At 35.5% G+C, this 16239-nt stretch overlaps 1 protein-coding gene across 1 annotated transcript in view; it reads right to left on the reverse strand.

Moving 5' to 3' along the window:
- The window catches only part of GRID2 (glutamate ionotropic receptor delta type subunit 2), a 1449169-nt gene that overhangs the window by 1253288 nt on the left and 179642 nt on the right, over window positions 1-16239 (reverse strand). The gene's annotated exons all lie outside the window — the stretch shown is intronic.

Here is a 16239-nt window from a genome sequence, read left to right on the forward strand (position 1 = left end):
GTTACAGAAGAAATAAAACATAATACTGCCATTAGGAAAATGGAAGTATGAGTGTCAGACACTTAAGAAACTGCTAATAAAATATAATGCTATCAATAAAAATGTTTAAGCTTCCTGGATTTCCTGGAAGTCTATTTCCTTTGCCAGACTGGGGAAATTCTCCTTTATTATTTGCTCAAATAAGTTTCCCACTCGTGGCTGTTCCTCTTCCCCTTCTGGTACCTCAATAATTTGGATGTTGGAACGTTTAAAGATGTCCTGGAGGTTCCTAAGCCTCTCCTCATTTTTCGAATTTTTGCTTTTTCCTTCTTTTCTGTTTGGTTCTTTCCTTCTTCCTTCTGGGCCACACCTTTGATTTGAGTCCCAGTTTCCTTTCCATCATTATTGGTTTCCTGTGCATTTCCCTTCATTTCAATTAGTTTAGCCTTCATATGTTTCTCTAATTTGTGACTAAAATCAACCAATTCTGTGAGCATCCTGATCACCAGTATTTTGAACTGTGCATCTGAAAGGCTGGCTATTTCTTGGTCACTTAGAATTATAGGCTCTGGGGCTTTGAGCTGTTTAAAGCTCACAGAGTCCCAAAGAAGTTGGACCCAAGAAGGAACACACCAAAGCACATCATAATTACATTAGCCAAGATCAAAATGAAGGAGAGAATTCTAGAAGCAGCAAGAGATAAGGGAACACTCACCTACAAAGGAGTGCCCATCAGACTTTCAGCTGATTTCTCAAAAGAGACCTTACAGGCAAGAAGGGGCTGGAAAGAAGTATTCCAAGACATGAGATCCAAAGACCTACATCCAAGATTGTTCTGTCCAGCAAAGCCTTCATTTAGAATGGAAGGGCAGATAAAGTGCTTCTCAGATAAGGTCCAATTCAAGGAGTTCATCATCACCAAGCCCTTATTATACGAAATGTTAAAGGGACTTATCTAAGAAAAAGAAGATAAAAAATATGACCAGTGAAAGGACAGCAAACTCACAGTTATTAACAACCACACCTAAAACAAAAGCAAACTAAGAGGACAGCTAGATTGGGAGCAGAAACATAGAAATGAAGAACACATGAAGGGTTACCAACAGGGGAGTGGGAGGAGGAGAAGGGGGGAGAAGGTACAGAGCATAAGTAGCATAGGTGGTAGGTAGAAAATAGACAGGGGGAGGGCAGGAATACTATGGGAAATACAGAATCTAAAGAACTTGTGACATGTGGTCATAAACTAAAGGGGGGAATGGTGAGGAAGGGGTATGCAGGGTGGAGGGGAGTGAAGGGGGGGAAGGGACAACTGTAATGGCATAATCAATAAAATATATTTTAAAAAATAAAAAAATAAGCCCTGGCTGGTGTAGCTCAGTAGATTGAGCGTGGGCCTCCAAACCAGAGGATCACAGTTCGATTCCCAGTCAGGGCACATGCCTGGGTTGCTGGCCAGTTCCCAGCAGGGGACCCATGAGATGCAACCATACATACTGATATTTCTCTCCCTCTCTCCCTCCCTTCTCCTCTAAAAATAAATAAGTAAAATCCTTTAAAATGTTTAAAATTCTATTAAAATGAATAAAAGGGAATATTTCTGCCTAACAGGAATTATTTACAAGAGAAGTGGACTTTTGTATTGTGGTTTAAAGGAATTTACAACACAAAATCCAGGGAAGGACATTCTACATAATAGAAGACACATAGTCCAAAGCATGGGCACATAGAACAGGCTTGATGGAAGCATGATACTTAGTCCTGTGTGAATAGAGTACAGGGTACAACAAATTGAGAGTGACCTGGGATAAATTAGAAATGTGAGATCACATTTTTAAGAGTTATATGCTGTTTGCCCAGCAAAAAGCACTGTTGTGTAAGAAGGTACTGTGTCAAGTTAAAACAAAAAAACGTAAGAAAAAATATCTTAACTGAGTTCCTGCTCAGGCAGATAACAATTAAAAACAATACTGAGAGCTCTTATAAAAATAAATCTAAAAACCGGGACTGAGAGATTAAATACATCTGTGGTATGAGATAAAGAGAAAGAAATTTGATTTTAAGGTTTCTGTCTTCAGGACCAAGTAAAGAGTGATGCCCTTCCAAAACATGCACTTGAAGTGACAAAGCACATTTGTAGCAGTGGAGGAAGCAGTAGGAAATAGCATCATTTTAGAATGTTGAGTTTGAGATGCTTTCATCCAGGTGATGAAAGATCCAGCAGGATGTGCAGATGTCTAAGAAAGAGCCGGGGATATGTTCTGTAATTTCAGACATAGATCTGTGCAGGAAATACACAAATGACACTCTTTAAAAAAGGCTCAAGTGCAGTAATGCATTCAAATGTACCCCGAAAGCTAACTACACATGATTCTGTGAGAGTAGATTCATCAAAATACCACAGAGAGAAGGACGGCTGATTGTAATAAATTCACAAGATAATTGATGGGGAAGAAATAGAGATAGTAAAGTTTACTATTCTTTCAAAGAAGTCTGCTATGAAATTAAGCAGGCAAAGTGGTATCATCCTAATTAGGAGTCAGGGATGAGAAAATATCTAAGAAAAATAAACACCAATGAAAGAAGAGGACATCAAAGAAATACAGAATCACAATAAGAGAAAAAAGAGACAGAAGAGGCATTGTAGAGAAGATCAAAGGTTCTCTAGAAACCAGTGATTCTTAACTCCTTTCCCTGTTTTGTTTTGTTTTTGTGTCATGAATAGAAGTTTGAAGATATATTTCCAAATACATTTCCATATATTTCCATAACACATTGTCTCTGTAGCCTTGAATGTTTATTACTTAGGAGTATGTTAAGGCTCTAAACTCTCCAACTCTTAATAAGTCACTTTAGCAAAGCAAAAGATAAGAAATATATATATATATATATATATATATATATATAATTGCAACAGATAAATGATACAGTGATTTCTATTAATCTAATCATAACATGCAATTTTAAGCTCTTCATATTAATATAATCATAACACACACTCAACACAAACCTATACTCAGCACAGTCATGAAATTTTTTTCCAAATATAATTATTTGACAATAATGTGTCTTCTGATTATTTTGCTCATGCAAGTTTAAAATGTTATGGTATATTACTATAAACAAGCTATTTAAAATAAATATATCAAATCAGCATCCCTCTCTCATATTTCTTCATTTAAAATTTTACTTAATATAACTTACTTTGATCATCCATGGTATTCTTTAATGTCCACATAGATATTTTGCCACAAAGTCAATTATAGCCTTGTTCAGAAATGTAATGTTTTTCTAATCTCCAATTTCCTAGAAAAGAGTCAAACTCCTTTATTATAGAATCCTTTAGAATTCAATCACCAATTTCGGCATCAAGCTCACTGTCTGGAAGTGACTTCCATATATATGTGTGTGTGTGTGTGTGTGTGTGTGTGTGTGTGTGTGTGTGCGCGCGCGTGCGCACACACACACATCTTGCATGTCATGTGTTATTATATTCTTTTTAAAAAATTTTAAAAAGATTTTATTTATTTATTTTTATAGGGGAAGGGAAGGAGAGGGAGAGAAATATCAATGTATGGTTGCCTCTGGTGTGTCCCCTGCCGGGAACTGGCCTGCAACCCAGGCATGTGCCCTGACTGGGAATCGAACTGCAATCGTGTGGTTCGCAGGCCCCGCACTGAATCCACCGAGCTACACCAGCCAGGGCTATTATATTCTTTAAATATCAGCCATACATACTGATTGAAATTCAGTTAATACTACTTAAAATTTCCAAATTGTTACAAGACAGAGATCAAAAGGGCTTCTTAATATTAAAGCAATTTATAAATTTAATACATAGCTTCCACTTCCCCTGGTCAATATTAAATATGGAAAATTATTAGTATATTCTATACCTACTTTCATTTAGTATTGTTTGAAATATCTTTATTACTCAATTAATGGTAGTTTCTACAATTCTTTGCCTCTGAAATATAAAAAGATTTCAAGAAATGCTTGTGACATATTTAACTTATACTCTTTCGGTCTGAATAATACTCATTTAGAAATATGCAGACACAGAACAGTCTGATGAGGATTAAATATATACATTGCACTAGAATATATTTTAAGTAAATATTCAGTGAGACTACTGGGTACTCATCTACTCTCTCTTTTATCATCATCATCATCATTATATTGTTATTATTAAGTATACTAATTATTATTTGTCTTACTGGAGTAATCAGTAGTCTGTTATAAGATACTCAATGTTTTATTCTCTTCAAAATAAATCTTTATTTGAAAAAAAAGAATCTCGAATAGAACTGGCTCCTGTATAGGCACGTAACTTTATGCTATCCCAACAGGAAATTACTATTTTTTACCTTGATTTTAAAGTAGTTTCTAGTCAAAAATAAAAGAAAAAAAGAACGGAAGGGAGGGAGGGAGGGAGGGAGGGAAGGAAGAAAAAGTGAAACTTGAATGAACCTTTTGATGCCAATCAACATGATTATCTCAAGAAACTATCTGTGTGCTCATAAGATTTTCTCAAACTACCTGAAAATAGTTATGATCTGCCACCAACCATATCAGGAAGAGTTGTGTTTGTCAAATTAGAAAGGCTGACACTCACTAGAGACAAGTATATCTTAACAACTGCTACAAAAACAAAAGGAAGAACAATACTTTCTATTAACTTCCACTAATATAAGACAGTTGTGCTACTTAATAGGATTAGGGAAACCAAATACAAGTGGCCCATCTTCTGGGGCCAATCTCAACTTTTTCCTGCACAGTCTCTAGTTTCCCCATTTTTCTGTTTGTGCTCAGCTCAGCACCAACACTCTGAATGCTATTTTTAAACCTACTAAAGAGCACAGAGTCCTGACATGTAATCCTCTCCATTACCCCGAGGGACCTAGGAATTTTGCTGATTTTTTCTTCCATCCTGCTGTCTTTTCTCTTTTTTTAAATTTTTCAAAAGATTTAATTTATTTACTTATCTTTAGAGGGGAAGGAGAGAGGGCGAGAAACATCAATGTACGGTTGCCTTTCGTGCGTCCCCTGCTGGGAGTTGGCCTGCAGGGAACTGGCCTGCAACCCAGGCATGTGCCCTGACTGGGAATCAAACTGTGATCCTTGGATTCGCAGGCCCGCGCTCAATCCACTAAGCTACACCAGCCAGGGCCTCTTTTCTCTTACAATCTTATTTCACAGAACGGATCTTTCATTCTCTAAAATGAACATTTCTATGATTTTGCTACTTTTTCATTATAAAAATATATCTTTTTTATATTCTGGTGATCCAGATTTTAAATAACATTTAAAAAGTTATATGCGTTATGATTATATTAATATGAAGAGCTCATTCATCACAATTTTTATTTCAATGATTTCTATAAAAATTCTTTATCAACATAGCATTTTGATGTTATTTTTCCTTCTTACGATATCATATTGAAATTATGGTCTCCTGCCCTAGACATTGTGACTCAGTTGGTTGGCCATTGTGCAGCACACCAAGGGGTCACCAGTTCAATTCCCAGTTCGGGCACACGACTACGTTTCAGGTTCAGTCCCCAGGTGGGACAGGCACAGAGGTAAGCAATTGATGTTTCTCTCTCACATCAATGTTTGAAATTATGGTCTGCTTAATATGGTGAACAATAATCATTTACTGCACATTTCTGGTTCTGAACTGATATATGTCTTTAATCACTTTATTCATGATTTTATTTCTAATCTCTTCAACTAGAATATTACTGTCTTGAGATCAGAAAAAAATGGTTCATGTTTCTTGAATTCTGACAGTTAAAAGCTCAATACCTTCTACTTCAAGCCCTCAAAATAGTCATGATTTTTATGTAGTATAGTTAGAGATCCTTTGTCATTTTATTAAGTACTTAGAACTTTCTTATAGTTAATCCTAACTTTATAATGTAAGGAAACCAATCTTAACATGAACTCACAACTGTAAGTGTCATAAGAAAAGTAAAAACCTGCATTGCTATGAAGTTCAAAGGAAAAGATATCCTACTGCCCTGGGACTGGGTGTCAGAAAGTTTCCTGAAGAGGTCGGCATTTAAGTAAACCATTGGGAAGTACACTGGATTGCAAAATACAGATACAATGATCTAGAAAATAGCTGGGGACATATTATAGACACTTCAAAGAACATTTGGGATTCTTATAAAGAAATCTCATAAAAATTGTTAATGAGATCAAGGGATTTGGACTAGGACCATCAATCCTAATCTAATTTAGAATATTTGGTTCTGTCTCTATTTGAGATGGGGTGGGTTAATTTTATGTACAACTAAGTTTCTAATGACAAGATATTATAATCTTGTTTGCTTAATCACTTCTAAAATGACATTAGAACACTTATTTTTAAAAGAATCAAAAAGCAGAGACTGTACCTTATTTAAAACTACAATCTCTGAAATTCAAGTGGAACTGTTTTTTAGAATTAAGTACTCACTAATTACAACAAAAAGGGAGGTGTAAGCACTTTCTTGTCACATTTTCAGCTGCTAAATAGCATGTAGATAATTAAGACAAGGACTTCTGCATTTCTGGAAAAGAAAGTATTTAAGTAAGATGATGATTAAGGGATCCACATTGCAAGGGACTCATATTAAAACCACCTGTGAATAAAAAGACTTCTTTAGCAATGCTTTTGAAATCATAGGGCATTGGATCACTGCTATTAGCTATAAAACAATGCTACCCTTTCTGTTTAACAGATAGTTAAGAGCTCAGGTGGATACCACATATCTTTTAATCAAATGTGGATTCAATCTTAAAATTACTTGATAGCTATACCTTTGATGTTCCTTCCAGGGCAACTTTCTTAAGGAAAAGCATTCCTTTGTAATGTACCAGGTAGGCACATGTTTGCATGTCATTATTAGTAAGGCTATTTACATACATCATAATAAGCTGTTTTGTATTAACTCCTTTTTTATACTTATCCATTTGATTTTATGTAGCAACATCTTTACCTGGGATAAAAAAGAATCTGCAGAAAATCTTCAAGAAAATGTCCTTTTTAACCTCTAGTATTTGTGGAATGTTTGATATTAGGGTTTTTTTGATATTAGTTTTAATGAATGATAAATGTTAATAAAGTTTTAAGTTTATAGGTAATTTATAAGCTAATGTAAGCAGACAAGGTGACTCTTTCTAACATTAATTAAATTTATAAAATAAAAGTAGAAATTATCTTAACTGTAAATTTAGAATATTTTATTTTACTTTTTAAAAGTATTATATTTATTTATTTTTAGAGAGAAGGGAAAGGAGGGAGAAAGAAAAGGAGAGAGATATTGATTGGTTGCCTCTTGCACACCCCTAACTGGGGACCTGGCCCACCACCCAGGCATGTGCTCGTCCACCGGAAATTGAATCAGCAACCTAAGTCCACACACCAACACTCAAGCCATTCAGCCCCAGAAGCCAGGGCTTTATTTAGAATATTTTAAGTGTTTGTTCACTTTTTGGTAACATATAATCATTTGGTTCTTTAACCAAATCAGTTTCTTTAAAAAACTCTGATTATTTAATTTATAATTTATCCAACAGTTAATTTCCATAAAAAATTACCAAAAAAGAAGGCACATATGTATTGGTAAGCTATTTTACTTAAAACTCACACAAAGGAGAAAAAAACTGTATCATGATCAAGGGGAAAAAGTTAGTTAAAAAATGTAATCCATGAAAAGATTCTATGTCTACATCTATTATAGAAACAAAATTATCAGGCCATTGCATATATCATTTGATTATTTGATTTGTCTTTGCTCTCATATTAATCACAATCACAAATATACATAAGCACTCATTTATCATTTGGTGTAAAACTTTAAAAGTGTAGCAGGGAAAAAAAACTAAGCACTGGTGACAATGTGGACCTGTTGCAGGAGATAGCACAGGAAGAACTCTGGAGACTTCCCTGCTGTTGCAGGCCAGAAGCTGGTGTCCTGGTTGCTAGGCAATGCCTTTTAGCTTTTAGGCAGCATCTAGGAATGAGCAGCCAGAGGGGAAATAAAGGCAGGGCCCTCGCCATTGCAATCTAACAAATAACTTAATGTGGGAGGCTAAAAGCAAAGGAAGACTTGCCTGACATCTTGATGCAGTAGTCCTGACCCTGGTTTGATAAGGCTGCCAGCCATTCAGACAAACAAGATAGTGCTGGAGGCGGGAAAACCTTGAAAGTCTGTGTGTATCATATCTACTTGCTGGGCAAAGAAAATCCTGAAACTGTGTAGTTATCCCAATGCCTGGAAAGGAGAAGGGGACAACCAGCTCAAAGAAAAAGCCCATAAAACAACTTTGGTTGACAGCCTGCCCCATCAAATATGCAAAATGAATAGAGTCTGAAGCATGAGAAGGATTTGGGCTAGCAGAACCCCACCCATGCCTATGTTTGGGTAGTCAGGTCTCCCCAGGGGAAAGATCACACCACCTTTACCTGTCAATCCATATGTAACTCTCTCACCCTCATCCCACTGGCTATAGAATTCCTCAGAGCAAAAAACCTCTTTGGCCCTTTGGTCCACTCTTAGCTCTTGGTTCTCTTGCCACATGGGGCAGGGAGGACCTGGCTTCTGGCCACCCTTGCTCTTGCCACCCTCTCACTGTTGCCATCCTTGCTTTCACTCTCCCATTAGAACTTAGCACTAATAAACTGTTTGCACAGAAGTAGGTTTGTTGACTTGTAATTCTTTACTGAGTCGGAAAGAAGAACCAGGATTTCTCTGGTAACCGACCCAGGATAGTTCCATTGTGATTTGTTATTGGAAATCAGCCTAGTAGATGCTGATTTGCAGAGCTTGGCAATCAAATGCTACAGGGTGAGCGGAGGCTGCTGGCATATGGCTCAGTGAAGCTTGAAATGGCACATACCTCAGTGAGGGTAGAAAAGGAGCTTGCAGAATTTTGGTAAAAGAGGGAGAAGACATGGTGAGATGGTGGTGGGGTGAACCTGTCTTTGTACCTTATACTCATTTCTCTTGAAGAAGACTGTGAAGCTGGAACTCCCTATAAATTGACATGCTCGGCATGTCAATACCTCTTGTGCCAAACCCTTTTGTGAGCTTATTGAAAGCAGAACCCTTGTCTTATTCATAATTTGTCTTATAGACCAGCTTGACATAGTGCCTAGAGCATACTTGAAGTGTTACACAAATGCTGAACAAAATTGCTAGTAGAATGAGCCCATTGACACCACCTACAACTTCCCAGATGCCTGTATTCACTTCATTTCTTGCCACGCGATAGATGGCTACCCCTAAATTGTATTATCTGCTTCTAGTATAGCAAAAGTAAATTACTGCTTAATTACTGTCAGTTAAGATTTAATTCTGAAAATAAATCATTGGGAATTCCTGAATGTGCTTCTGCTATCCTTCTGTCCCTAATTTAATTCAATTAACCAGCACTCCTCCTGTGAGAAGAATCTTCAGGGGCTCGTGGACATGGCTGGAGCATTTGAAACAGCCCTACATGTGTACTGGCACTCAGAAAAACAGCATGTGTCTCTTCACCATAACAAAAGAGTGGGAACCAGAGCTAGAAGACTAGGGACATGAAAGAGAACATGAATAAATCCTAGGAAAGACAGGGAGTTCTGTGGGCATGAGTAATAGTGGGAGGCCTTGACAAATTATAAAAAATAGTCATTTAAGAAACATTCACGCAAAAGATCTAGTAGTTTCAAAGGCCCCAGAGGAGCTGTCAAACCAGGTGTTCACTGCTCTTTTCCATAATCCAGAGGAAATGAGAGCCTATTTTGTGGTTGAGAAAATCAAGGAGCAGACAGGTTTCTTCCTGCTTCCTGGAGAAGACAGAGATTGAGCCACTTCCCCTCCAGGACCAGAGACACAGCCCACCAACTGCAGGATTTAGCTGCTCAAATCATCCCAGCAACCAGACTAGGGTATGGATAGGCAAAGTTATGGCAAAGAGGGGATAATAAAGTCAAATATCAGTTTGAATAAAAATAATATAATTCAAAGAGATTTAAGTCCTTGTAAAGACACTTTCAATTTAATCTCCAAAGGAATATATGTATTTTTTAAATTCCACTTCAGTAAATGAAGTGAGAAAATTAGTATTGCTATTGACTTCCCAATTATTGCACTAGGGGATGAAATGAAATATTTTAAAATACAGAACCAAGTACAGAGATAGAATTATGAAGGAAAAAAATAAGAGTTTTAGAAAACAATATTAACTTGAAAAATCTTAAAATAGGAAAGACTCATTAAGTTTGTAGATAAAGGTTGTTAATAAAAAAAAAACCTAAATGCAAGCAAATTCTAGTAAAATGCCTGAAGACTCACAGAAGGCCTGAAGAAAAATGCTTGTACCTTTACAAAACTGAATCAGTTGGATGTTAATAGAATTATACTTCCCTAATAATTTGTACAATACTCTCAAAGACGTTTTAACTTTGTGACTAATAGACTCACAATATAAACAGCTTTAAATTTTGTCATTTTATTTATTTATCCCTGGTCCACTCATTAAGTACTTAACAATTTTTAAGTCAATTAAATCCATTAGAGCAATCATGTTTTTTGATAAGAGATCCATTTGGGAAATTATTTTGAAAAGCAAATAATCTTCTAGTATCAGTCATCTTATTTTCCACCTATTCAGCAAATTTCCCTTTTGCATAATAAATTTTATATTTGTTATTTAAACATAATTGGCAGAAATATATGCCCTTAATGCCCCAAATTTATTATTTCTAATAATAGGGACCTTCTTCTACATAGCTTACTAAAATTCACTCTGTTTTGCAATCGATCATGAATTGACTTTGGACTCATTAAACAATTCTATTTCTTTATTCCAAAATCATATTAACGTCCTTATAATACCTTATTACACTGCTTAAAGAAAAAAAAAACCTAAAACATTCATGAAAGCATGGGATTCTTCCCCCCCTTCATTCTTGTGCATGGCTCTCCCCACTTTCCATTCCTATGCCTTTCCTTCCTTTTCTATGTATCTCATTTATTTGGAACCATCAGATATTTGCCCTTTTTATTTTTATTGAGCTGATGATATCCTAAATCTTTTAAGTATTTAGTAAATGTTTTATTGTATAGTTGTATATTACTTAGAGAGCATAAGATTTATTATTATTATTTTTAATCCTCGCCCAAGGATCTTTTTCATTGCTTTTAGAGAGAGAGGAAGGGAGAGCAGGAGGGAGAGAAGAAAACACTGACGAGAGAGAGAAATAGCGATCAGTTGCCTCCAGGACACACCCAAACCAGGGATCAAACACGCCTAGACCAGAGATGGAAATTGCAGTCCATGTAGGTGCCCGGACGAGGGATGGAAACCAGTCTTTCAGTTCACAGGATGATGCTTCAACCAATTGAGTCACACAGGCCAGGGCTGGATAGCATAAGATTTAGAAAGAAACTTTCTAAAAAGCAATGAAAGTTCTTTATTTCCGGAAATAAAAAAATATATGACATAACCGTTTTTTCATTAAAAATGCATTTTAATGTGTTAAAATTTAGACACCACCATACTTAACTTTTGCAACAAGTGAAATAGAAGCTAACGGGGAGGTTTAAATGTGTTTCCAAACAAAGCTGGAACCAAGGATTGTACAGGGGAGTGATCAGTGATGGCGTGCAAGAGAGGGAATGGTCAAGAAATACTACAATTCTAACTCTGGTTCTTGATCCATGATTGTAGCATCTCTGTTCTAAGAACCTTCTCAGCTAGATTTTCAGAGACCTTGCATTAAAATCTTAATTCAAAAAACCTTCCTAGGTATTGTTCTAAAAGATAATCAGTTTTGAATTACAAAGGCCTATTTTAAAGACAGTCATAAGTGAACATATTAACATTAATAATCTCCCTACTTAGATTTTATGTTTAACATAGTAGTGCTTTCAGGTAGTTAAGGCTGGTGTTAAACAACACTAGCTCTGTGTTTCTCAGGCCTCCTTTCAGCTTTCTCCAACCTGGATAACTGAAGAGGATACACACAGATGGCAAAACCTTATGTTATCCCACTCTGAAAAGATTAGCTTCATTAAAATGAAAATTAGCTACCACCTGCTAAGTACGTTTTGGCACCTACTAAGTGGTAATTCCAAGGCAAATATCACAGTCTTTTCTAAGTGTTCAAAGAAGCTTTGGGATTATCATGTAGCATTAAAGAGGACAACAAAGACTCAAAGAAATGACTCTTTTCCCCCATAGGAAAAAAGGATCCTATCCCCTCACACTATTGTGTGTAAAAGACGACACATTAAGCTCTTAACTAAGTTCTAAAAAGAGATTTATAACTTCCTTATAAGAATATAAGGTAGAGACCAAAAAATAAGTGTAATATTAACCATTTTCTTCCTTTTGAGCCAGTTCTAACAAACAAGAGACAAATAAGGTGGATGCCGAAACTAAAATAATTATAATTAGTAAAAGTGAACGAAATAAATATTTGAATTCACCAAGTACACACACACACACACACACGCGCGCGGAGAATTTTTTAACATGCATGTCACTTACAGATGAGTGACCATATGTCTATTTCAGTTAGCCAAGAAAATTCTGTTTCTACTTATTGTCCTAACACAATTATTAATATCAGTACTTTCCACTCTCAAAATATCCCAATTTCAATGACAAATTATATTATCATCCTTCATTTTAGTCATATACTCTTTTAATCAAGTGAATTCCCTTTACCATTTTAGTGATGATTGTCAAACTTTTACTTAATGTCTGATGTGTGAAGTCAATTCAACTTAGGGGCTCAATCCTTACTCAGACTTTCATTACTGTTCATATATAAAATATCTTAGAAATTGGACTGTCTATTTCCCACAGATGCCGGTAGATTGAAGTCTTCAAACGTAGGTATAACTAGAAGGAAGGCCATGATGTACCAGAGAAGTAAATACAGCTACCCAGAAAAAAAGAAGAAATCAAAGGTGAAGAAAAAATGTGCATAAATTCTAAAAGTATGTGAATCATTTTGAAATTGGAATCCATATCAGTTGTTAAAGAAGAATAAAAAATGTGTACTGTATTTTATTTTATTGAGATTTATTTTAAAAATATGTAGCATTAAGTTAAAGAATATGGTGCTTATATAAGAAGTCTCAGTTACCTGAAACTATATATTCAAGGTAGAGTAATGTTTGTTGAAGGAACACTACAGTTCTTACTCAGTCTTGAGAATATTAAATTTTATTTCATATATAGTTCTTAGAACTCTCTCTTGAATTCATTTAGCCATGATGAAAATTCATAGACATATCAAAGTCAGCATATCTAGGTGTAGTTGCATGTGTCATAGAGCTAAGTGCTATCTAAAATATTTTCAGACCATACCAGAAATCATAAGAATGCATTCTTCTGATGTTTCTTCCTCCTCAAAACTTACCCGCCCATTAGGAGGTATTCAAATAATAACCATTCCACATTACTGGTTTGAATTTCAGCTTAGAATTATCTCAATTCTACATGAGTCAGTATATTTTATAATGTATTATTTTATATTACATTATATTTTATAAATACTAAGCAATCTATAACCACTTTAAATGATGAGTGAACCTGGTGGAATCCCTCACTCAGATTTCATGGTGCCTGTCTACCTTGATCTTATTCAACCTTGCCTACATTCCAGTCAGGTCACTTAGTTTTTTATTTCCAACATTCTACTCTTACATTTTGAAAGGATGATCGTGTCAATCCTTCTAATTTTCATGATAGCTATGTAAAATTATCATCCTCTTTGCCTGCAATTCCCTCAGCCACCTAAAATTCTTTCCTCATCTTTTATACAACAGAGGTCCCCTAACTTGTTTCTTTCAGTGTATAACAGGAAGAAATGTGTTGCTATTAGGCATTTTGAATATAGCATAGCGACCAACCATATACTGTAGGAGGGATATTCTTCCCTCCTACAGAGGTAGGAGGGGAGAATGCTCAGAGATAGAAAAAAACTCCTGGGAAGATCATACGAACACAGAAAGTTAGAAATGTGCTCCAGCCATTTTTGTGGTTTAAGAAATTGAAGTAAGAAGTTTCTTTGATCTAGACAGTCTCTCATGGGGGGAATTCTGGTTTTGCTTGGCTGGAAACATATTCCAAAAGGAAATCAATTCCACATGAATGCTCTCAGTGCTCTATCAACACAAAAATTATTTTCAAATACTCTCCACCTTTTCTGTATATGTGAAAATTGTTTGATAGTTGCTACTTCCTTTTTTCTGTTACGGGATTTCATTTGTGCTTCATCCTAACTCAACTATATAAAATTGATTACAAAACTACTATACTAACTTTATCCAAATCAATTGACATCACTGAAGAAAACATAGTTAAATTACTTTAAAAAATAATTTTCTGTATGCTTTACATATGTGCCTATTATGTGCATAGTCATTTTCTAGTAAGATTCAAAATATCACCAATATGATAAGCAAAGATAAAATGCATAATAAAAATTCACTGATAAAATACACATTTTTAAATTAATGTACAATAAGGTCATGCCAGTCCCATGTTCATGAGCATCTACAGTGATACCAGCAGACTCAGACCTGGCTCTGCCTGGCTCTCATTATCTCTGCATCTTGATAACCTTCAGCAAACTCTCTTTTAGAGCTTCATGAAGATGAAATGAGATAACACAGTGCCTAACTCATAGTCCTTGCTCTAGTTTTTTGTTATTAATATTATCAAAAACAGGAATTTTTATGTAACATGTAAAATATATAATACACTTAAATTTCTCCATCTACATCCTGTGAGTTAGCTCTAAAATTTTGGTTATTTGATTATCTATGAATAAAACACATCTGCTATATATATTTCACTTGCATAACTTTTTTTTTCTGCAAAGAACTGGTCACACTCTCCAGGATTAAAGGGAGGAAAATACACATTAAATAAAATGTTTTTAAAAACCTCCCCACAAAACAAACAAACACAAAGTAAGTTCCACAGATACAAATATATGTTCATATGAACAAAATAGAGTTTAATCTGGAATAGACACTTTGGTGAAATATACGAAGTTATATGAGATATTTCCTCAATAACAGGCCTGACTGATTTTAGAGAATTTTGAATCCCATGGTGTGTAGCACAGAGCCATACAGAAAGCTAATCTTAATTTTTTTCGTCTAGGTCTGTATTTCTTTTTATTTCTTCAAAGCATATTGTGTCTTATATTTAAAATGGAAATGTAGTGTAAAAACAGTATACAAAATGTCTTCTAACAAATGCTTCTGTGTTGGGAAAAATATTTAAATGGTGGTTTGTTGTTATTTCTGATTATTTGCTATTGAAAATAGTTAAAGGTTAGTCATTCAAATCATTCGAAATGACAGCAAGGAATAACAGGAAACAAATCAGGAATCTACACAAGTCTAAATTTAAGAAAGACTGTAACAAAAAATTGTAAGTGTAAAGCTAAGATGACCACGCTTTATCCTGTGATCAACTGGAGTTACTGAAAGACAAATAAGGAAAGTGAAGAAATGAGTTTTGAAATTCAGTTTTTCAAAATTAATTAGCCACTGTTTGTAGAAAAAGGGAGGGATACAAAGAAATCAGGGAGCCCCCCTAAATAGCTGAATTTGAATTTAGAGCTACTTACATATCTGATCATTAATTAGAGGTTAGTCTCAGAAGAATTTGGTAATGTGGAGGATGACAGAACTTTAGAATTAGGTTCTGAGATGGGGCTCTCTCTGCATTGCCCACTCTGATTTCTAGCTGGCTTCTGCTACTAGTGAACATGTCAACAGTGCTCACCATGATTCATCTTAGGAAAGGGTCTTCCTCATAAAAATCTGCTTAGTTCTATCCTTTAGGGTTGGTATAACTAAAAATATTTATTTTAAGGAAGCAAGCTTATGAATGACTAAAGATTCAGATTCTGGGAACGTTTCCCATGCTGGCATCTGGTAGAAAAAAAACTAATAGTGGGAAAGTATATCAAAAAGATGTTTGAATTCATGGCATTTGTAGAAGCTGGAGCCTCTGCCTCTGAGACTTACTGGAATAGTTCCAAGATTCCCTCTTCTACAAGAGGTTTCAGAATACACCGCCCAACACCGCCACCTGGCCCAGAAGCTCAGTTAGTTTCACATCATCATCCGGATGATCTGCTAAGGTTGCAGGTTGGATCCTCGGTCAGGGCACGTACAAGAATCAACCAATGACTGAGGTATAAGAACTCGGAACAACAAATCGATGTTTATTTCTCTCTCTTTCCCCCCACCT

Source organism: Sturnira hondurensis, unplaced genomic scaffold (assembly GCF_014824575.4).
Source record: "Sturnira hondurensis isolate 20B ecotype Veracruz unplaced genomic scaffold, ASM1482457v3 Scaffold0004998, whole genome shotgun sequence".
NCBI lineage: Eukaryota > Metazoa > Chordata > Mammalia > Chiroptera > Phyllostomidae > Sturnira > Sturnira hondurensis.